The 23,030-nt window shown below is 39.1% G+C and overlaps 1 protein-coding gene across 5 annotated transcripts in view; it reads left to right on the forward strand.

The window, feature by feature from the left end:
- The window catches only part of FRAS1 (Fraser extracellular matrix complex subunit 1), a 477,046-nt gene that overhangs the window by 102,179 nt on the left and 351,837 nt on the right, over positions 1–23,030 (forward strand). The window lies entirely within an intron of this gene.

The following is a 23,030-nucleotide window of genomic DNA, read 5'->3' on the forward strand; positions in this document are numbered from 1 at the left end:
TGTTGAGTGAAAAGAGCGATCACTAGTTATGGTGCTCCAGGAACATTCGATAAATTAACTTCTCATGACTACGTTGCAGTCAAGAAGCAAAATATTTCTATTTCGCCTGGAAATTATAGCGTGTGTTATACTTTTCGGCTTACTGCAATAAATAGCCTCCAAGCAAATGGCACTTGGGTTCTTTTGATTTCAGGTTTTTTGTAGCAAAACTAAGTTTTCATTTATTTTATCTCCTATGACCTCTTTACCCAAAGTAGGCTGATCTTGGATTCTCTGGTCTATTTATGCCGCTGCTGTTCCGTCTTTACATCTCCTGTTGGAGCATGGCTGTTGCATTGACATGGTGATAAAGTTATGATCACTGGGTTTTTGGTGTGGGTGTTCAGTAGTGATGAAGAGTAGCCACATGCCATGATTGGAATCAATAGACATTGCCTGGGATCTTTACTGTACCTCATTGTCAATTAGACAGTAGCAGGAAATCTTTGATAGCAAGGGCAGCCCCCTCAATCATGTTTCATGGCATTCAGGCAGCAGTGCCATGTGTCACATACATTTGATGCTTGTGTGATTGGGCAGAACTCATTAGTATGTGGTTGTGCACAGACTCTGGGCCCTCCACCCTCTGAAGAAAGAAAGTACAGCACTCAATGGATGAATTCTTCAGAGAAAAGCTATCAAATTGGAATAGAAACTAACTCCTTTGAAGCACCACTGGAGGGGAACTTGATGTACTGGGAATATGAAGGATGGGCGTGGAAAATATAGAGGAAGTGACCAAGGAAAACAGATAGAAAAAGTGGGATGGTGTGGATACAAGAGTGAGTATTTCTGGAGTAAGAAAATGAGTGGCTCCTGTGCATTGTGCATTGTTTGAGAATAATATAAGATAGGGCTTTCATGTTGCTATGGACTCTATTCTGGAACTCCTTGGAACAATTGTAGGCGATGCTAGAGAAAACGGAAATTCTTGTAATTGTGACGTTGTTCTTGACCATGTGAGTCATGACTTTGTAAAGTTTGCAGTAATGATTCCAAAAGCTTGATATGATTTACCTTTAAAAATGACCTAGAACTGGCCAAGCATGGTGGCTCACACCTGTAATCCCAGCACTTTGGAAGGCCAAGAAGGGTGGATCACTTGAGGTCAGGAATTCGAGACCAGCCTGGCCAACATGGTGAAACCCCATTTCTACTAAAAATACAAAAATTGGCTGGGCATGGTGGTATGTGCCTGTAATCCCAGCTACTTGGGAGGCTGAGGCAGGAGAATCACTTGAACCGGGAGGCAGAGGTTGTGGTGAGCTGAGATCATGTCATTGCACTCCAGCCTGGGTGGCAGAGTGAGACTCCATCTCAAAAAAAACAAAACAAAAACAAACCAAAGCCTAGAACTAATTTCACGATTATTCCTATATCTTATTACTCTCATTCATAAACATTTAGAGTGTTTTCCCTCCATGGGAGAGAAAGGGTGTTCCAGGGAATGTACATCATCTCCAACCTCTTATCTGTGCTACAAGTCAGAGTGGGTATCTATTGCTATGAATCAATGTGGCAATTATCATTTATTTATAGTGCCTGTGATTTGTGATTTTATAGTTTTTAATTTACCCATAAGTAAATTTTTAATAAGGAAAAAGTCAAGAATAAATGAAAAAAGCCTAAGTAATGTGTTTATATATCCATGGAACATGAAAAAGAAATACTTTTTAAATGTTTCTGTCAGTAAGAATGCAACAGTTCCATAAGTTACAAACTGGAGCACTACAGGTCAAGCGTGTCAAATGCAGCCTGCAGTCAGGTTTAATTGGGCCCTCATAGTGTTTAAAAAATTTTGAATCTATTACCAACATATCAAATATGCAGACTTCATAGGAAAATCTGACTTTCTGATTCCTCTTGAATAGTGGGAACGTTTGGAAACGTTAGGCCTGTATTCCCATCAACTGGATGTGTTTAGTAGTTTTGCTCATTGGATGGGGCATATACACCTTTGTTTGCTGGTGCCTCTACAATGCTGTTTTTGTAAGTACGGGCTGCTTTGTTTATGTAGGCATTGGAGTGTGTGATTCCTAACTAGATCACTAAGTCAAAGGTAGACAAAGTGGTATAATTTTAATGTTTATAATAATACTGTTAATACTAATAATGTTAAACACCTGTACATGCTGTGTATTATGATTTTTAAAAACAATAAGGTAGAATGTATTTCCATAATTAGAATATTTTATTTTCTTATAAAGCCTCATTTTTGAGATCTTTCAATGACTTATTTTGCTACCCAGATGCAAGCATAAAATGACATAAGCCATTTAAAGATCTGTGAAAAGATGGGCTGGGCACAGTGGCTCATGCCTGTTAATCCCAGCACTTTGGGAGGCTGAGGTGGGCGGATCACTGAAGGTTAGGAGTTTGAGACCAGGGTGGCCAACATGGTGAAACCCCGTGTCTACTAAAAATACAAAATTAGCCAGACATGGTGGCAGGTGCCTGTAATCCCAGCTACTATGGAAGGTTGAGGCAGGTGAATTGATGGAACCCAGAAAGCAGATGTCACAGTGAGCTGAGATCGTGTCACTGCACTCCAGCCCGGGAGACAGAGCGAGACTCTTTCTCAGGAAAAAAAAAATCTATAAAAAGAAGCTTTATAAAGAAAAGGAAAGTAATAGGATTATTTTAATTAAAAGAAATAATCACATTATTTTTAATGAGAATTTATATTTTTCAGATCTCTAATCCATAGGTTATATTAGTAGTGTGAGCTAGTTTACATATATAAACCCTACTTTATTGTTTTGTATGACAATACATAGAATTTAGGCTCATGGTAAATACCTTGGGTTTGGATACTACTCTGTCACATGCAAGCTGTGTGGCCTGGGCAGTCAGAGCTTCTCTATGCCTTGATTTTCTCACTTGTGATGTGGGAATCATTATAGCACCTCCCTTGGACGATTGTTTTGGTGATTAAATGGAATAATCTAGACAGGGCATTTGATTCAGAATAAGAATTCCATAAATATTCAGTCTTATTATTTCTAGATAAAGTCTTCATGTTATCTACTTTATTACAACTTTTATTATTAGTTGCCAAAATCTTGGTGCAATGTTGGGAGTACGTTGGGCATGCCTGCATCTTCTCTCAGCAGCAAGGGTGTAAAACTGTGCTTTATTGCGCCACTGTGCTCCACCTGGGCAACAAGAGCAAAACTCTGTCTCAAAAAAAAAAAAAAAAAAAAAAAAAAAAGAAAAAAAAGAAAAGAAAGTGCTCTCCTACAAAATCCTACTTCTAAAATTTCATCTAGTGCCTTATGCCTTCATCTGCAAAATGAGGAGACTTCTCTTCACCATCCACCTTGTGGATGCCTAACTCCATGCATTTTTCAAGCTTTGGTAATAGAATATAAAAAAGCATAAGTATAAAGTTGTGGCCAAAAGTTATGCAAACTACCAATTTATTGATATGAAAATATACTTTGTCCTTGATGTGTGTCTTGTCTTGTAATTTTTTAACATGATTTTTCCTTGTGTTGATGTTGACTTCTTGCTGGAAGAAGGGAGGAAACATAGATTTTACTCCTATGCCTGAAAGGATCCACAAGAAAAAGGTTTTTTAACCAGTATACGTGGGATATAGCACTAACGTGGGGAAGATACTGCTCATCAATAGAAATTTATGATTATATGTTTCCATCTTGTTGTTCGGTCTCCCAGAAAAATTTGGTTTTAAGTGGGAAGGGATAGAAATGGTACCATAAGAATTATTTCTTGGATTTGAAATTGCTGTTTTCTTGCACTGCAGGCATCCCACATTGCTGAGCAACCACTGTCCTTTCTGAGGAAACAGAAAGCAGTAATTCACTGTTGTAAATGAAGATTGAGTGTGATGGGTTACATTTGAGGAAAATGTCCTTTTAAATGATTGCAAAAACACAAATCTATCTCAGCTGTAGGGTTTTCACTGTAGAGACTCTTGTAAATTTTGTCTGGCTGCCATTGTCATTGTTGCTACATTTATTCCATTTCTGTCACTGCCCGTTAAATGAATGTTTTGCTTTTATCTGATAACTACGGAAACGGGAGTTATTTCTCCTGAGGCTGTAAGGCAGTAGTGTCTTGCAGGAGCTGGTTCATTCTGAAGCATGAAGCTGTTTTTCCTGAAAAGAAGGTAAGTTGTTAGACATAGTTTTAATTCCCTGCTGTGTCAGTGTAAACCATCCTGTACTGGGGAAAACAATAAGATGGAATTATCTAAGACAGGAAAGTTCAGAAAGGCATTCCAATTGTTTTTTATTGCTAACTACTAGAAAACAATTTGTGGGATGAGCCCGTTTCTTTCTCTCTAACCTTTTCTAGACCTGAGCATGCGGGGCTAGAAGTCTTCAGTGTTTGAAGTGGTATTAAACAAGACGCAACAGGCAGATGACACACAGTTGTCACCATTTCACGTATTGCTGTTCTCTAGAAAAATACACCCAAACCTCAGATGACAAAAGAGACAGAAAAGACATTGGTCTTTTAGTGGAGGCTGTTGGAACATTGCCAAGCTCTTATAAAAAGCATTTTATTCCACGTTTTCACATTCCATTTTTATTCACCTTTTTATGAGTAAATTTACATGTATAGATTGTAGATATACAACTCCACTTATTTCTCATTCTTTGAAAATTTTGGCTTTTTCTCCCTATTGTTAGAAAAGTCTCTGTAATATTTCTCAGTGTTAAAGAAAAAAAAATCCTCTGTTTTAATTAAATTTTGGAGTCAAAGATTTCATATATTCTCGGGACCAGTTAATTGAATTACCTAATTATTCCAAGAGTGGGTAATATTTAAAATGGTTTTATTAGTGGAGATCCACAACTTAGGGACTGGTTTCCTTCTAAGTTATGAGCACTTTCCAAGAGTTGTTTGGGACTTGGAATGCCATCCCCTGCCCTACCCCACAAAGAAAACAATATTTTAAATTATGATAAATGAAAATTAGTTTTCCATCCTAATCCACAAATCTTTGTAACCCATACTGGGGCTGATCTATAGTGCTGTGGTTTCTTTTTGCTTCTTTGGAAAAATTAATGCCAAGTCACAACGTGACATATGACTTCCTTCATAGCTCCAGTGTTGAAAAAATAATATTTTGTTTTCCCTTTGCCTTGGATTGTTAGAAGTTTTTCTCCCCTTCTCCTCCAACAGAAGCAGTGTAAGGAGTTCTAATTCATTTTTCTCTTTTCAGTGCAGGGACATGAAAGGAGTTGGGCATGGCCATATCTGACAAAGATGGCAGCAGAAAGAGATTTTTTGCTCTGCTTGTCCAACCTCCCATGCCCACTGCCCCACCCACTGGCCCTGATAGTAAGGATCACATTGGCCACCTGGCCCGAACAACAGTTGGGTTCAAGAAGCTGGCAATAGCTAGGTTCCTGCACTAGGCATAGAAAGCTAGAAGGCAGGTCAAGTCAGAGTCCCTGAAGACAAGCATTAAGTCAAATGGTTTGTGATAGATGTTGCAGAGCAAATAGCTTGGTATTAGGCAGAAATGAGGTCCAACCGTAGGCAGGTAGGAAACCCTTTGTGTGGGATGCTCAGGAGTTTCCATTGGAAAGGGAGGGGTAGTGTGCGATGCTTGGACCTCTGTGAAAAGGATATTTTTAAAGTGGTGTACTTGTTAAGTCCAGAGTCACCCATAATGCTTTGGAGTAATAAAAAAATGGAATCAGTACAGATTAAGGAATATAATATAAGGAATGGAAACCACATTTATGATCAATTAATAAAGATCTTTTTAAAATTTCATGAAATGTTAAGAAAATATAAGAAAATATTTAGAAAATTTATCATTTTATAAAATGCTGATGTAAATTTAGTACTTATATAAAACACTAAAATTCTTCTAAAGGGAAAAAATCTTACCTGAGATAATGTCTTATATAAATGTAAGTCATTACTATATAACAGCTTCCCTATGGAAAGAACCTAAAGTTTAAAGGCATGTTAAAAACGTTTTTAAAAATATGTTGATTATTTTAATGGGGTTGTACTTAGATATAGGTACAACTTAGTTAATATCTTTTTCCTTTTTAAAAAGCTTTATAATGTTTTCTTTATTCCTTTCATCATCGTTTTCATGAACATCTTTTAAAAAGTAACATCTTACTTTCTGGCGTCATTAACCTAAACCCAGTCTAAAGTTCTTTCTCAAAACTTCCATCTTCTTGAATCTATTCCTAAAGTTTTCCTAAAGATCCAACTCTGTTTAGCATCCATCCTGTTATTTTTTCATTCATTCAGATTCAATGCTAGGCTGTGGGAATATAGTGATTAAAAAATTTCATGGTTTTTGCCCTTCAGCCTTTAGTCTTTTAAGTCAGATTACAAATTAAAAAGATAAATTTAGAATGATTCTCTTGTTGCCCTACAAATGAGCATGAATTACGCTAGAATTCAGTCCCCCACTTTTTTTCAAAGACTGGTTAATGTCCAGGTAAAACTGAGAGCTTTCTGAGCTAAAGGTAGGATAGAGCTGACCCAGTGACCTTTGTTTAACAATGCAAAAGTTTATAAAACACTTTCATCGTTGCCTCTTTCATGTAGTAGGACATCTTGCCTTTTAAAATAGTGCCTTACAGTGTGTTCCAAACAATCTAATCTCATGAAAAGGTGGAACGAAGTTACATCTGGTATTCTTCAGCGTCCCATTGTGTTTGTGTTGACTTGAAAAACCCGAGGATCTTGCAAGTGAAACAATATGATTTCGTGGATGGCACATCAAACTGCTAAATTAGAAGACTTGAGTTTGAATTTGAGCTTTAAGAATATCTAGTTTTATAACTTTACTGCTCAAGCCTTCCATTTACTCTTCTGTAAAATGCAGGGCTGAGACAGATAACAATTAAGATAGTAATTTTCATGTAACCGACCACCCCTAAACATCAGTATCTAAAAACAATAAGCACTTATTATCACTCTGGAGGCATCTATGGGTCATTGGGGCAGAACTGCCTGCATGGACCAGGCTTGTGTGATCTTGATTGGGCTTGACCATTCTGCAGTCCCCTAGCAAGTTGGCTAGGGGTTGGCTCCTGTGGAACTGCCTGCTTTCATGTCTAGGAGATGACTGGCTGTTGACTGGACAACAAGATGAGAACATTACATGTTTTTTATTATCCAGCAGGCTAGACTGGGCTTATTCTCATGGCCAACACATGTATCCCCAAAGAGTGAGCAGACACATACGAGGCCTCTTGGAGCCTGTCATTTCTACCACTTTCTGTTTGGTGGAAGCAAATCTCAAGCCCAGCTCAGATTCGAAAGATGGGGAAATAGAGTCCAAAGTCTCATTGAAAAGTCATGGAAACAGGGAAGGGTGAAGAATTGCAGCATGTTTTACAATTTATTTGCTACAGGCCCCTTTCAGTGCTTTCTCTTAAACCTGTGAGTAATCTAATTGGTTATTTGAATACCTACCAGTGTACTTTGGCATTGAAAGAAATACAGTAGAGGAAAATAACTTTGACTATATTGAAGGCACTTTGTATTTTATGAAACCATTTTCACTTTTGAGAGAAACATAAAATAAAGACACCCTTGAGGAGCTGGCAACGTGGTTAAAGCAAATAAGGCTCACATATTTAAAAATAGAAAACATTTCAAGACCATTTTTCTTGGGGGTTGCAGACTTGTAAGAACTATAGGACATAGAATAGTAAGAGACAAATATGGTCTGGAATTATCTACCAAGCCTTGAAGAATGAGGTGTCAGTAGTTAGATCTAGACTAATAAGACTTTTCTTTTTGGTCATCCTTATATTTATACATGTGAAGAGAGAAAAAGTTATTTTAATTAGTAAACATTTAATTTAAATAAGCAGTTTGCTGGTGAATAATCTCAAAACTTATATTTTGCGTAAGAGAGAAATTGTATCTTTACTAAAGACGTTTAGTAAATAAAAACTATTCTCTCAAGAATGTTTAGTTTTCTCAAGAGTCACCAAATATTTTTAGGTAGTGGTTCCTTTGAATATAGCAAATAGAATTAATTTCAACCACTAGCAAAGTGCTGGTGGTTCACCAAAATCTATTTCCTGTGCCATACCTCCCAGCCTCTCTTGTGGGTAGATGTATCATTTGACCAAGTTCCATCTAATGGACTGTGAGAAGAAAAATGTGTGATACTCTCTGGCTTGTTCCAGTAAACCCCTAGTACATGCTCCTCCATGTTCATTCCCTTTTCTGGCTGACTGGTTTGGCCACACCCAGGGTGATCCTGGGAGCCATAGATTGTCTTTGCAAGAGCTGTTGTCAACCTGTGTTCTTAAATGACTGCCTGGAGCACAACTCCTCTTTCAAACAAGAGCATCTGCCCTGGATTATTAACTGAGCAAGACATAAACCCTATTGTGTTTAACCCATTGCGTAGTACATTTATTTGTTTCATCAGTATAGTTGCCCTAACTAATAACACCAATTATACATTGGCTTGAAAAATCAAGGTAGGAAAGCACAATTAAAGAGTTTCCTAGATTTTCTTTTCTGTACACAGCCATTAATCTTGGTGCAAATTATCTTTCAGCAGTTACTGACTTTCTTCCATGTACCAAATGCTGAACTTATTGCTGAAGCAAGAGAGGAATAAAATGATTCCTACTTCTGGGAGCTCACAGTCTGTTAACAGATAAACAAATATGTAAACAGATTATTGCCATAGAGTATAGCAAAACATTCTTGAGATGCAGGCTAAATGTGTCATAGAGACCCCAATATTCAGTGGGTCAAAAAACATAGAACATTCTTTTTCTGTAACACTGCAGAGGTAGGTGAGCAATCCAGGATGGGTAGGCAGCTCTACCCTAGAAAGCTACTAATAAGAGTGATTATCATTGATAATAATATTGATTATTATTATAGGTAGCATTAACTGGCACTTACTATGTGATAAGCTCAGTTTCAAGTCCTCAGGTATAATAACTCCTTTAATTATTACAAAAGCCACATTTTTAAGGCACTGTTTCCCCATTTTAGGGATAGGAAAACGGAGGCACAGATTGCTTAAGTCATTTACCCAAGTTCACATAGCTAGGAAGTGACTCAGCTGGGCTTTGAACCCCAGCGATCTGAACCTATGCTGTTAATCACCACGCTATACTTAGATAAGCCAGTTGACACAGTGGGTAGTCATGGCTGGTACAGGAATATCACTGATTTGCAGATCTGGGTGGACATTTGATACCTTTAAACTAAGTTCTTTTAGCTCATAAACTAAGGTGATATTAGTGTACTTGGTGCTTGTGGGACGGCTCCATTGCATTTTTCTTATATAATTTTATGTTCTGTATGTATCAAGATTCACTGAAGCAATTCTCCTAATTTTTGTGTGTCTCTATTTTCTTCTGTATTCAATAAAGGGAGTACCAGTTCAAAAAAAAAAATCAGTGATAACTGTTCACATGTGTTATCCTCCCAAGCTGGCTTTTTGTGGGTCTTCAACTTACTTAGAATGTGTAATACTGACACTAGCCCACACTAAGTGCTTGTTAAGTGGCTTCTTGCTGAGCAAATATAGACTAATGCCCTTTGTAGAGCTCCTCGCTCTTGAACTCCCATGAGACACATAGTGTATGGTTCTTCTAGTCCTCTGTGTTTGCCCTGCTGCTCTTACTCAGACCAAGACAATGTCTGAAGGTTCCTTTCCCTCAGCTGCTCCTTGAAGAAGGCTGGATTTACCAGAGGACAAAAGATGTTTTTTGTTTGTTTGTTTGTTTTTAACGTAGCATTTTTGCTTCCTCTCACTTTCCCGCAGCACCCCTATAATAGTCACACAGGATGGTTTGGCAAATATAAACCTAATCTAAAACTTCAAATTTTTTTTTCCTTGAGTAGGCACAGTCAGAATGTGGGAAATGCCATTTTTATTACTGTCTACTATATTTTCTCCTTTTATCAGAGCATTGGATCCTTTGAGGCTTACACCATGTCAGTTTTCTAGTGGGGATAATTTTAGTTTTTCTTAAAATATTGTGACTGTTGTCCTACTTTTCTCCCTCACCTGTGATAATTTTTTTTCCTATAGAGAAGAAAAATTAAAAGATGGTAGATGGGAGTAGATTCTAAACATTCTATCAGTTGCTTGTGGAATGCCTCTGGATTTTGAGCCAGCTCTTTAATAAAGAGGCTAGGCAGGTGCTAAAAGATTCTTGGAGATGCTTTCTTCTTGGGGCCATTGTATCTGGTTAATTCTCAACCTTGTTGAATTGTATGAGGGTGCTTTGTGTGCAAGATGTCTGACAAGACAGAAGAAAAGAAGGAACTGGACAGTGTCAATTTACTGAAGCTGGGAAGTCTTCACTGGGAAATTTAGGTGCAAATTGTGATCTGGGCTGGGACTGCTGCATCCAGTACAAAGAGAGTTTTAAGACTCCAACCAGCCGAACAAGGGGGAGTTGTAAGTTGCAGGCTGCCCTCTTGTTCCTTGAGTACAATTGACTTGAGCCATTCAGAATGAGTTAAGTAATTTTGTTCAGCCATCATGCATTCATCGTATTTGCTGCAACAATGTTCCTGAGGTCTGGTAGTAAATGGGGAGCAGGAATTTCAATTTCCCTGACTGGGTCTACTTTTCATTAACCATATTACTTCTGGCAAATTGTTTTACCTCTGTTCTCTCTCCCTACAACAAAGCAAATTATGGCTCATGGAGTTCATGCGCTGGCGCAGGGGACGGCATTGTTAGTGTGCCGTAATGGAGTTTGAATCTCAACTCTGCCGCTTACCTGGTGTCGCCTTTGTCAAGTTGCTTAACCTCTCAGCTTTAGATGCCACTTCTCAAATGGAGACAGTAATGTGCACCTCACAGGGTTGTGGCAAGGATTAAATAAGGTATTGCATGAACATCACCAACCGCAACGTATAGCACATAGTAGGTGCCCATTAAATTATAATTACTATTTTATTTTATTATTATCAAGCCCTCAAACTGGATGAGATGCTAGCAAAATATCAACAGAGGTGCAAGGAATGTTCTTTTGTGAAAATATCTTCACCATTGCTACTTAACAGCACCATTTTTCAATGCAGTGGTAATTGTTATATTACCGTCAAATGTTTTCTTCAGAGGATTATTTTCACAACTGAAACAAGAACTTGGGACACCATCTGAGTTGACGGTGTAACGTAGTGGAAAGGGCACAGGTTCAGGAGTTACACAGATCTAGCTTTGAATTGTGGTGCTGCCATTTACTAACTATGCTCTTGAAAAAGTTAATTAACTTCGCCAAGCCTCAGTTTACTTGTTCCCTAAAATGGGGATGAGATAGTAATATTGATCTAAGTAAGGCTTATTTTGAGAATTTGAGCTAATATATAAAGTTAGTAAAGTCTTGCACATAATATGTGATTAACTAATAGAACATGACAAAATGTTGCCATGTGCTTTCTGGGGGTGTTTTTAAATGTCATTTTGAGCTTCCAAGATCCCTCAATTGGGTCTCCTGTTATTCTGTTTTTAAAGCAACTCATTCATTTCTTTCCTAGCACTTAGTCACAATTTGCCCTCATACCCTTACTTGTATGTTTGTTTACTATTTATCTTCTCCTCCTATGTTAAAGGCTGGGTTTGTGTCTGTTTTGTTCACCATTATATAAATAGTTCCAAAGTCTGACATATAGTTGGTGCTTAATAAATCTTTGCTAAATGACTATATGAAAGGTTAGCCAACAACCAGTAGTGATATTTCTCCTCTGTAAGCACATATAATTTACTTGTCACTTCATTTCATATTGCGTTTTAACATCACCTGTTGTCTTGTTAATTAGCTCGTGTAAAATGGCTAAGCTAATTATTTTCGTATACCCTCTGATAGGTTGTAAGCCCCTTAAGTGCTGCCGCCATAGATGAGATCTGCATCCCTCACAGATTGCACAGTGCTTTGGATAGTAATTATTTGTTGAATAAATGAACCAGCAAAGGAAAGGAAAAAAACACATCCTGGGGATTTCACCAAGGATTAAACTTTGAGGAAACGCCTGAATGCATTCAGAACACGCTCATTGTCGTTTTCATCTATTATGTTGTAATAGTGATAACTGATGATCAGAGAGATGAGATGGGAGGTCAGGATCACCTCTGATACCATCCTTATTATTCTTTATATGCCATCTCAGTAGCTCTAGCTTCGTGTCACAGGTGGCCCTACAGTCACACTGCATCCTCAGGTGAAATTGCTCTGCCTTTGAATTCCTTTCTCAGGCCACCTCCCTCCTCTCTCATGAGGAGCTGCTCTTTTGTCTTCCTTTGGCTTCTGGCATCCCATTCCACTCTCTCTCTCTCAGTTCTCATTTTCATTTTTAATGTCTGTCTTTATTGACCAGTCTTAGGCACAGTCAAGTTCACAATGAACCAGCAATTTTAGGGCTCACGAATCTCTTTGTGGGCTTTCCTTACCTATGAGGTAGCTTGTCTGTGATTCGTTCTCTTTCTGCTCTGAATTGATGCCTCAAAAACTATGAACTCTAACTTCAGCTGGACCTTCACTGCTGGTAAGCAATCTTTTGTTAATTAAAAAAAATAAAATAACTACAATTTCACATCAATTCTGCTTTCCTCGAGCTCACCCTCCCTGTCCTTCTCAGGGTGGTTTAGTAATTTGCCCAAGGCCACAGGCCTATATCTGCCAGAATGGAGATTTGAACCTGGGCCCTGTAGCTCCAGAGTCCCTTAATCACTATTCTCTACTGCCTCTTTATGTGTTTTACATGTGCCCACACAAAATATATAGTATAATGTTTTAATGATTTTCTTTTACATAAATATCATATACTACGCTTAGAATTCTTCAACTTGCTCTTTTTCATGCAACAAAACACTTTGGAGTTGGAGTTACTGTTAACTCCCACCCCCACCCCACCCCCACCCCCACCCCCACACCTGCCACCACTTCTTGCCACATTCGATGCTTTACAGCTTCCACGGGGACTCCCTTTGTAGCTTCTCTTACCACTCTTTCCGTGGCTGGGGCCACCAGCATCCTCAGGTTCTTCGCCTAGCCTATGAGTGTCGCCTCCTGGCTGGACAAAATAAAATTAGCACCTGCTGTGAAGCCACCTTCTCCTGCTGCTGGCTGTGCTCTCCAGCACATCGCTGTAGCCTTTTCTCACAGTCTGACTTCAGCCTTCTTTCCTCCCTCCTCACATAATACTGTGGCTCCCTGTTTCCTATCCACTTCAATACAGGCTCGTTGACCCGGCCCTTAAGACCACCATCGTGCAGCCCCATCCCATCTTGCTGGCTGTATCTACACTTACCCTAAAAGCTTCTCTATGCTTTTACATGACCATTTCTTTCCTCATGTAATTTCTCAAGTCAAGAATAGCTTCCTTGCATCTTTACCTTAAATGCCTTTTCCAGTATTTAAGACGGGCCTTGACTTCTGATCTCTCATTTAGGTGCTCTCCTGCTCCCTCTGACCTTCTCTCTCCCCTTCCACTGCATCCCCCTGTGCGTTTCCTGCCTCACTGTTTCCCTGTAGTGTCTGCATCTGCATGCTTGTATTAGGCCTGTTGCAGACTGCACATTCCTTGCCCTTCTGGTTACAGATTTCATCTCCTGGCTTAGTGCACCAACAATAGTAAAAGCTGTATGCGTAGTTATTGGTTTTAATGAAATAGAATCATCTAAGAGAAGTTGTTCTATTTAACATATGTTATTTACCAAGATGGGAAAAAGCAGACAAATACATTTTTAGAAACATTTGCAGTAAGATATGACATGAACAGTGTTTGTGTTTAACCAGAAATTTTCATTTAATGAAACAGCATAGGCTTTGTAATTTCTGGCTAAGTGACTGATAAACACTTTTTTTCTGACCTAGCCATACCTGTTAACACTTTGGAAATTTGTTTTTAGTTAGTTTCTAATCTCAGTAGATAAGCTGAATTTTGAAAACTAAAAATTAAAATATAACAATGTCAGGATCCAAAGAAGATGGATTGTCATATTTTACTCTGACACTAAACAACTAATTTTAAAAAGTAAGATTTTTTTTTAGTGCACGAATAAATTAGTTTCCTTTCAGTTTTATTTTTTAACATTATTTTACAATAATACTAAGCTTATCTAATTTTAAAAAGTCACCATTTTTTTTTACATCACCTCTTTCCATTAATTTTATTAGCCTGAAGAACATTAGTCTATTGAGAGTCTTTTGTGGAGTTCTTGATTGAAGAGCTCTTTGGGGCCCCTTTGTATTTTAAAACTGCACTTTTCCTCAAATTCTCATTATTTTGGATTGAATTTAGAGGTGACCATATGATAAAAATAATGCCCCTGTGGTCTCTGTGTTGGCAGGAGTATTTTATCCATGACACCCAAAAAAGAGAAACACACTGTGAAATGTTATTTTAGAAGACGGGTGCGAATCTTGGTCCACAGCTCAGGTGTGCTCGAAAGGCTGACTTCGGTTTCACAACTCTGCTCAGTTTCTGACTTTGTGTCTCCATGCTGTCAGATGTGCAGAACAACACCCTCAGTCTTTCTGATGTATCCCTTAGTCTTCCTGGGGTTTTGTCACAATCTGAGGTCTTACACAGAGTGAAGTCTTCTAGGTCTTTAAGGAGGTGGCTCATCTCTCTCTTGAGTCCAAGCCAGTTCCCAGCAGATACCTTTGTCCCATACCCCAAGCCTCTTGGGTTTAGGAGTCTGCTACTTCTGCTCCACCCTTGAAACATTGGGATCTATCCTGACGCTGTTGTCTCCCGACACTGTTTTTCCCTCCCTGGGGTGCTATGAACATGAAATGGAGGAGTCTTGTCACCTCCCGGAGGAGGTCCTTTACTCTCCAGATGCCCTTTACTCTTGGGACTCCCTCACTTGCATCTCCTCCCCCTTTACAATTACTGGGAAGCTCCCCCATTCCCAGTCCCATTCCCGAGAGGCATCCTGCCTTCTACACATGAGAGGCATCTTGGAATTGAAACTGAAAAGCAAAATATCTTTTCCAGTTATTTCATACAGGTATTTTGACTTCAGTTGAGTGTTTCACTCATTCTTACTCAACTCACGTCTTTCTATAAGGTGCATAAAGTTGGGATTGTGTTTACTGATTAGTGTTAAGAACTAACAAATCTTAACAGGGGGCACTATGTGATTTTTCAAGACATTCTCATTTCTTATTGGGAGGCTATGGAGAAAGTGCTCCTCATTTAAAACATAATTTTAGAAAACCATCATGGGTAAAAACGACAAGGCTGGTTGAAGTAATAGAAAACATTTCTATATGCATTACACTGTTATTCTCAAGGTGCTTAATATTTCTTACTAATGCTTATCATCAGTTACTGTGTGCATTCAGCTTCACTGTACAGATGGTATAACTGAGTGCTACATGACTAACTCTTGATTGCCACGTCCCTTGGTGTTTCCTCTGTCTCCCGTGTTTCAGCTGAACACGCAACTGAATCTGGGAGATCAGAATAGCAGCTTCTTTTATTTTTAGTCTCTGATGCTTTGATTCTCTGAATGAGCCTCATGTTTCCCAGGAGCTCTCTGTAAATTAAATTTTGCTGTGTTTACTGCTTCAACTTGGAAATGTGTTGGCTCATGTTCTTGACTACAAGAAATCACAGTCCACTTAGGTCACATAAAAAACCTTACTATTAATTTAGGGCTTGGCAAACATACCTATGTCCATGGATCTCTTCCATATTTGATAGGATTGTGGAACCTGCTTAATGAAGACTTGAATGTCATTTGAATATACAAGAGGATTATGTGTCTGAGAAGAAGATAGTGAGATGTAACACTTCCTACCAATGATGGCAGCGCAAACACAAGCTCCAAACTCCCAACCTGCTCCACAAGATCCTTTGTTTTGCTGTAACCAGGAGTAGTTATCTACCTGAGATATAACCTGTATGGAAGGGAGGGAAAAGATAGAAGGAGTGCACTCACTCAGCTGTCTCAAAAATGCTGAGCATCCCAATTGTCTAACAATTAAGATAAGCCAAGTATTTGGCTGACTAGCACTGGTCATCTTCATGCATTAAAGTCACCTGGAATATAATTTGTCTTGGGGATAAAATGAGAGGATTATAAATCTTTAACCAGGCTTTTAAAAATCTGGTAAGATGGGAAGCTGAATTAGGTCAGAAGTCTTAGGCAACAGAATACAGTCTAAATCTTGAGCCATTTGCTTGCAGTGGGAATACCTGTGTAGGAATAGTTGTTAGGATGAATGTTTTCATTTGGAAACAAAACATAAACCCTAAATGTAAATCACTGAATTTTCTTCTAGCAGCATCAGAATAATGCATTACATTCATGCACAGGCTGTGGTATTATTGAGGCAGAAAGGCATTACTGTATTCAGTAATGTGCTGTGAAGATTTTCATTATTGCATCTCAGCAGGCTTGGTTCTAGGCAGAAAGATGAAGTGGGCGAAATCAGCCTTTGCTACTTCCTGCAAATGCAGGCTGGCTGCTCTCCACCAGCCCCATCCTGACACTGCCCATCAGGCTCCTGGCTTCTTATCCAATCGCCTGGAGGCTACTTTTTTGGGGGGGTGGGGGGCAAGATTTACATTTGGGCTCTTTCAGTATTTATACTCCTGGCTCCCATTAATTAACACATTTTCTAATGAATTGACTGGGATCTCCCGCTACTGTCTAATTGCCTTTACTGTTCTTTTCTTGGTCAGACCAGCACTACTAGAGAGACTCCCAGGAGTTTCTCTGGGTGGCAGTGTCTCCCATCTGTGTGCCCCAGTAACGAGGGACACACTTACTCTTCCACTGAACACACCTTCAGTTTATTGGCCTTGACTCTGGTCTGGCTGTGTCAGCTAATGCTCCAGCAGGAAAGTCTGCAGACCTGAACTGGGTAATTTGAGGAGAGTTCAATAAAGGGACTCTTTTCAGAGGTGAGGGGAAGGCATTCTATAGGGAAACCACAAGAATAGTGCAATATCCCAGGGGTAGTTACAGCAGGGAGCCAATATTAATTCTACATCTGAAAGGGAAAGGAAAAAGAGCATTTATGGGAACCTGAAAGCAGAGCCAGCTCTGTGGAGAGGGTCATCTTACAGGAGTTGTGGCTTCAGATGAGAGACCTGGCCAGATCATGATGCACAGCAGGAAGGGAGGCAGGAAGGAAATGGCCACCCTTTCCACCCTCCCTCTGATCTTCTGCCAGTCCTCCTCTTTGGCCAAATCCTTCTGGAATCCTTCTGGAGGCCAGCCTGCCTTGGCTGAGAGCACGGGTAAATGGAAGTGTCCAGCACAAGGGCTCTCAAGCATGTGACACCATTACACCCCTAAGAGACGCTAGGTTGCTGTCTCTTGGTGAGTGTCATTTTGCAAATCAATTGGATTAAGATCTCAGCTGCTCAGACGTTAGTGAATTGAATGTCAAATACTACATTGACTATCAGGGAAGTTTTTATGTTGATGCCTATGAAATTAAGGGTAATAATACCTGTAGCTGGTTATACCCTAGTTCAGAAATGAAGTAATTTTTCTTTGCAGGTAGATTCCTATTATATGTGAGATAGCATTACTTCATGTATCAACATCTATGCAAACTGGCAATTTAAGAAAAAGGACTGAAAACTAGGAAGGCTAGAATGTCATAGAATCTTGGACTTGGAGTACAGCATCCTATTTGTTCTCCTACTTAGAGCAGAAATCCCTTTTAAAGTGCCTGCAGTAATCATTGTGCCCCTCCCATTGTGAGTATGAGGACTCGCAATTCCACCCATTCCCTTTGCCATCAGGTGTAAATGTTATAAAGAGTTTCCTTACACTGGGCAGAAATCAACTCACTGTTCCTTTCACCAGTTGTTCTAATTTTTCCCTGAAGAGCTACATTGCTTAAATCTCATCATCCTTCAAATATGTGAAGACAGCCATCATTTCTCCCTGACACCTTCTCATTTCCAGGTGGAACATTCCCGGTTTCTGCAACCTGTCCTCATAAGATACAATTTAATTCAACAAACATTTTTTGAGCCCCCAGCTATTGGCAAGGCTCCAGGCAGGCACACCTATGAAGCTTACAGTGTGGCTGGAGAGAGGAATGTAAACACTTACTGCAATACAAGATAGAATGGAATGTGTTGAGTAGAAGTTTAACTAACATACTTCAAGTTTTCATACAAGTTGTTGGTAAAAATATTAATAGGAAAGAAACAAGGAAGGGGCCTTGTAGCTTGTCAAGAAAGAGCCTTCTCTAGGTTGGGACCAATTAGCTAACTCACATCAATGGGTACTGCCATTCAACCTACTCTTGGCTTTAGCCATCTTATCTGTCCCATCAAAACATAACAGGGACCTTTGTCATGCATTGCGGAAATTAAGATTCATTATGTCTGTCCCAACAGTTGCCAATAGGTGGGTTACACACCTCCATGGTGGGAGTGCGTTAGAACTTCAAAGGGAGGGAGAGACAGAGTGATGTAAAATGTTTTATATTCACCAGAAGAGGGGACATGGCTTGAAATACAGTTGAGAAACAAATAATTATACTTAAGTGTTAAAAATTATGAACGCTAAATGGTAGTACACAGGTATTCTTTTTTTAAAATTTTATTATTATTACACTTTAAGTTTTAGGGTACATGTGCACAATGTGCAGGTTTGTTACACATGTATACATGTGCCATGTTGGTGTGCTGCACCCATTAACTCATCATTTAACATTAGGTATATCTCCTAATGCTATCCTTCCCCCCTTCCCCCACCCCACAACAGTTCCCGGAGTGTGATGTTCCCCTTCCTGTGTCCATGTGTTCTCGTTGTTCAATTCCCACCTATGAGTGAGAACATGCGGTGTTTGGTTTTTTGTCCTTGCGATAGTTTGCTGAGAATGACGGTTTCCAGTTTCATCCATGTCCCTACAAAGGACATGAACTCATCATTTTTTATGGCTGCGTAGTATTCCATGGTGTATATATTCCACATTTTCTTAATCCAGTCTATCGTTGTTGGACATTTGGGTTGGTTGCAAGTCTTTGCTATTGTGAATAGTGCCACAATAAATATACATGTGCATGTGTCTTTATAGCAGCATGATTTATAATCCTTTGGGTATATACCCAGTAATGGGATGGCTGGGTCAAATGGTATTTCTAGTTCTAGATCCCTGAGGAATCGCCACACTGACTTCCACAGTGGTTGAACTAGTTTACAGTCCCACTAACAGTGTGAAAGTGTTCCTATTTCTCCACATCCTCTCCAGCACCTGTTGTTTCCTGACTTTTTAATGATTGCCATGCTAACTGGTGTGAGATGGTATCTCACTGTGGTTTTGATTTGCATTTCTCTGATGACCAGTGATGATGAGCATTTTTTCATGTGTTTTTTGGCTGCATAAATGTCTTCTTTTGAGAGGTGTCTGTTCATATCCTTTGCCCACTTGTTGATGGGGTTGTTTGTTTTTTTCTTGTAAATTTGTTTGAGTTCATTGTAGATTCTGGATATTAGCCCTTTGTCAGATGAGTAGGTTGCAAACATTTTCTCCCATTTTGTAGGTTGCCTGTGCACTCTGATGGTAGTTTCTTTTGCTGTGCAGAAGCTCTTTAGTTGAATTAGATCCCATTTTTCAATTTTGGCTTTTGTTGCCATTGCTTTTGGTGTTTTAGACATGAAGTCCTTGCCCATGCCTATGTCCTGAATGGTATTGCCTAGGTTTTCTTCTAGGGTTTTTATAGTTTTAGGTCTAACATTTAAGTCTTTAATCCATCTTGAATTAATTTTTGTATAAGGTGTAAGGAAGGGATCCAGTTTCAGCTTTCTACATATGGCTAGCCAGTTTTCCCAGCACCATTTATTAAATAGGGAATCCTTTCCCCATTGCTTGTTTTTCTCAGGTTTGTCAAACATCAGATAGCTGTACATATGTGGCATTATTTCTGAGGGCTCTGTTCTGTTCCAGTGGTCTATATCTGTGTTTTGGTACCAGTACCATGCTGTTTTGGTTACTGTAGCCTTGTAGTATAGTTTGAAGTCAGGTAGCGTGATGCCTCCGGCTTTGTTCTTTTGGCTTAGGACTGACTTGGCGATATGGGCTCTTTTTTGGTTCCATATGAACTTTAAAGTAGTTTCTTCCAATTCTGTGAAGCAAGTCATTGGTAGCTTGATGGGGATGGCATTGAATCTATAAATTACCTTGGGCAATATGGCCATTTTCATGATATTGATTCTTCCTACCGATGAGCATGGAATATTCTTCCATGTGTTTGTATCCTCTTTTATTTCATTGAGCAGTGGTTTGTAGTTCTCCTTGAAGAGGTCCTTCACATCCCTTGTAAGTTGGATTCCTAGGTATTTTATTCTCTTTGAAGCAATTGTGAATGGGAGTTCACTCACGATTTGGCTCTCTGTTTGTCTGTTGTTGGTGTATAAGAATGCTTGTGATTTTTGTACATTGATTTTGTATCCTGAGACTTTGCTGAAGTTGCTTATCAGCTTAAGGAGATTTTGAGCTGAGCCAATGGGGTTTTCTAGATATACAATCATGTCATCTGCAAACAGGGACAATTTGACTTCCTCTTTTCCTAATTGAATACCCTTTATTTCCTTCTCCTGCCTAATAGGCCTGGCCAGAACTTCCAACACTATATTGAACAGGAGTGGTGAGAGAGGGCATCTCTGTCTTGTGCCAGTTTTCAAAGGGAATGCTTCCGGTTTTTGCCCATTCAGTATGATATTGGCTGTGGGTTTGTCATAGATAGCTCTTATTATTTTGAGATACATCCCATCAATACCTAATTTATTGAGAGTTTTTAGCGTGAAGGGTTGTTGAATTTTGTCAAAGGCCTTTTGTGCATCTGTTGAGATAATCATGTGGTTTTTGTCTTTGGTTCTGTTTATATGCTGGATTACATTTATTGATTTGCGAATGTTGAACCAGCCTTGCATCCCAGGGATGAAGCCCACTTGATCATGGTGGATAAGCTTTTTGATGTGCTGCTGGATTCTGTTTGCCAGTATTTTATTGAGGATTTTTGCATCAATGTTCATCAAGGATATTGGTCTAAAATTCTCTTTTTTGGTTGTGTCTCTGCCCGGCTTTGGTATCAGGATGATGCTGGCCTCATAAAATGAGTTAGGGAGGATTCCCTCTTTTTCTATTGATTGGAATAGTTTCAGAAGGAATGGTACCAGTTCCTCCTTGTACCTCTGGTAGAATTCGGCTGTGAATCCATCTGGTCCTGGACTTTTTTTGGTTGGTAAGCTATTGATTATTGCCACAATTTCAGAGCCTGTTATTGGTCTATTCAGAGATTCAACTTCTTCCTGATTTAGTCTTGGGAGGGTGTATGTGTCGAGGAATTTATCCATTTCTTGTCGATTTTCTAGTTTATCTGCGTAGAGGTGTTTGTAGTATTCTCTGATGGTAGTTTGTATTTCTGTGGGATCGGTGGTGATATCCCCTTTATCATTTTTTATTGCATCTATTTGATTCTTCTCTCTTTTCTTCTTTATTAGTCTTGCTAGCAATCTATCAATTTTGTTCATCTTTCAAAAAACCAGCTCCTGGATTCATTAATTTTTTGAAGGGTTTTTTGTGTCTCTATTTCCTTCAGTTCTGCTCTGATTTTAGTTATTTCTTGCCTTCTGCTAGCTTTTGAATATGTTTGCTCTTGCTTTTCTAGCTCTTTCAATTGTGATGTTAGGGTGTCAATTTTGGATCTTTCCTGCTTTCTCTTGTGGGCATTTAGTGCTATAAATTTCCCTCTACACACTGCTTTGAATGTGTCCCAGAGATTCTGGTATGTTGTGTCTTTGTTCTCGTTGGTTTCAAAGAACATCTTTATTTCTGCCTTCATTTCGTTATGTACCCAGTAGTCATTCAGGAGCAGGTTGTTCAGTTTCCATGTAGTTGAGCGGTTTTGAGTGAGTTTCTTAATCCTGAGTTCTAGTTTGATTACACTGTGGTCTGAGAGACAGTTTGTTATAATTTCTGTTTTTTACATTTGCTGAGGAGTGCTTTACTTCCAACTATGTGGTCAATTTTGGAATAGGTGTGGTGTGGTGCTGAAAAGACTGTATATTCTGTTGATTTGGGGTGGAGAGTTCTGTAGATGTCTATTAGGTCTGCTTGGTGCAGAGCTGAGTTCAATTCCTGGGTATTCTTGTTAACTTTCTGTCTCATTGATCTGTCTAATGTTGACAGTGGGGTGTTAAAGTCTCCCATTATTATTGTGTGGGAGTCTAAGTCTCTTTGTAGGTCACTAAAGACTTGTTTTATTAATCTGGGTGCTCCCATATTGGGTGCATATATATTTAGGATAGTTAGTTCTTCTTGTTGAATTGATCCCTTTACCATTATGTAATGGCCTTCTTTGTCTCTTTTGATCTTTGTTGGTTTAAAGTCTGTTTTATCAGAGACTAGGTTTGCAACCCCTGCCATTTTTTGTTTTCCATTTGCTTGGTAGATCTTCCTCCATCCCTTTATTTTGAGCCTATGTGTCTCTCTGCATGTGAGGTGGGTTTCCTGAATACAGCACACTGATGGGTGTTGACTGTTTATCCAATTTGCCAGTCTATGTCTTTTAATTGGAGCATTTAGCCCATTTACATTTAAAGTTAATACTGTTATGTGTGAATTTGATCCTGTCATTATGATGTTAGCTGGTTATTTTGCTCGTTAGTTGACGCAGTTTCTTCCTAGCCTTGATAGTCTTTACATTTTGGCATGTTTTTTCAGTGGCTGGTACCGGTTGTTCCTTTCCATGTTTAGTGCTTCCTTCTGGAGCTCTTTTAGGGCAGGCCTGGTGGTGACAAAATCTCTCAGCATTTGCTTGTCTGTAAAGGATTTTATTTCTCCTTCACTTATGAAGCTTAGTTTGGCTGGATATGAAATTCTGGGTTGAAAATTCTTTTCTTTAAGAATGTTGAATATTGGCCCGCAATCTCTTCTGGCTTGTAGAGTTTCTGCCACAAGATCAGCTGTTAGTCTGATGGGCTTCCCTTTGTGGGTACCCTGACCTTTCTCTCTGGCTGCCCTTAACATTTTTTCCTTCATTTCAACTTTGGTGAA

Source organism: Pongo abelii, chromosome 3, assembly GCF_028885655.2.
Source record: "Pongo abelii isolate AG06213 chromosome 3, NHGRI_mPonAbe1-v2.0_pri, whole genome shotgun sequence".
NCBI classification, from domain to species: domain Eukaryota; kingdom Metazoa; phylum Chordata; class Mammalia; order Primates; family Hominidae; genus Pongo; species Pongo abelii.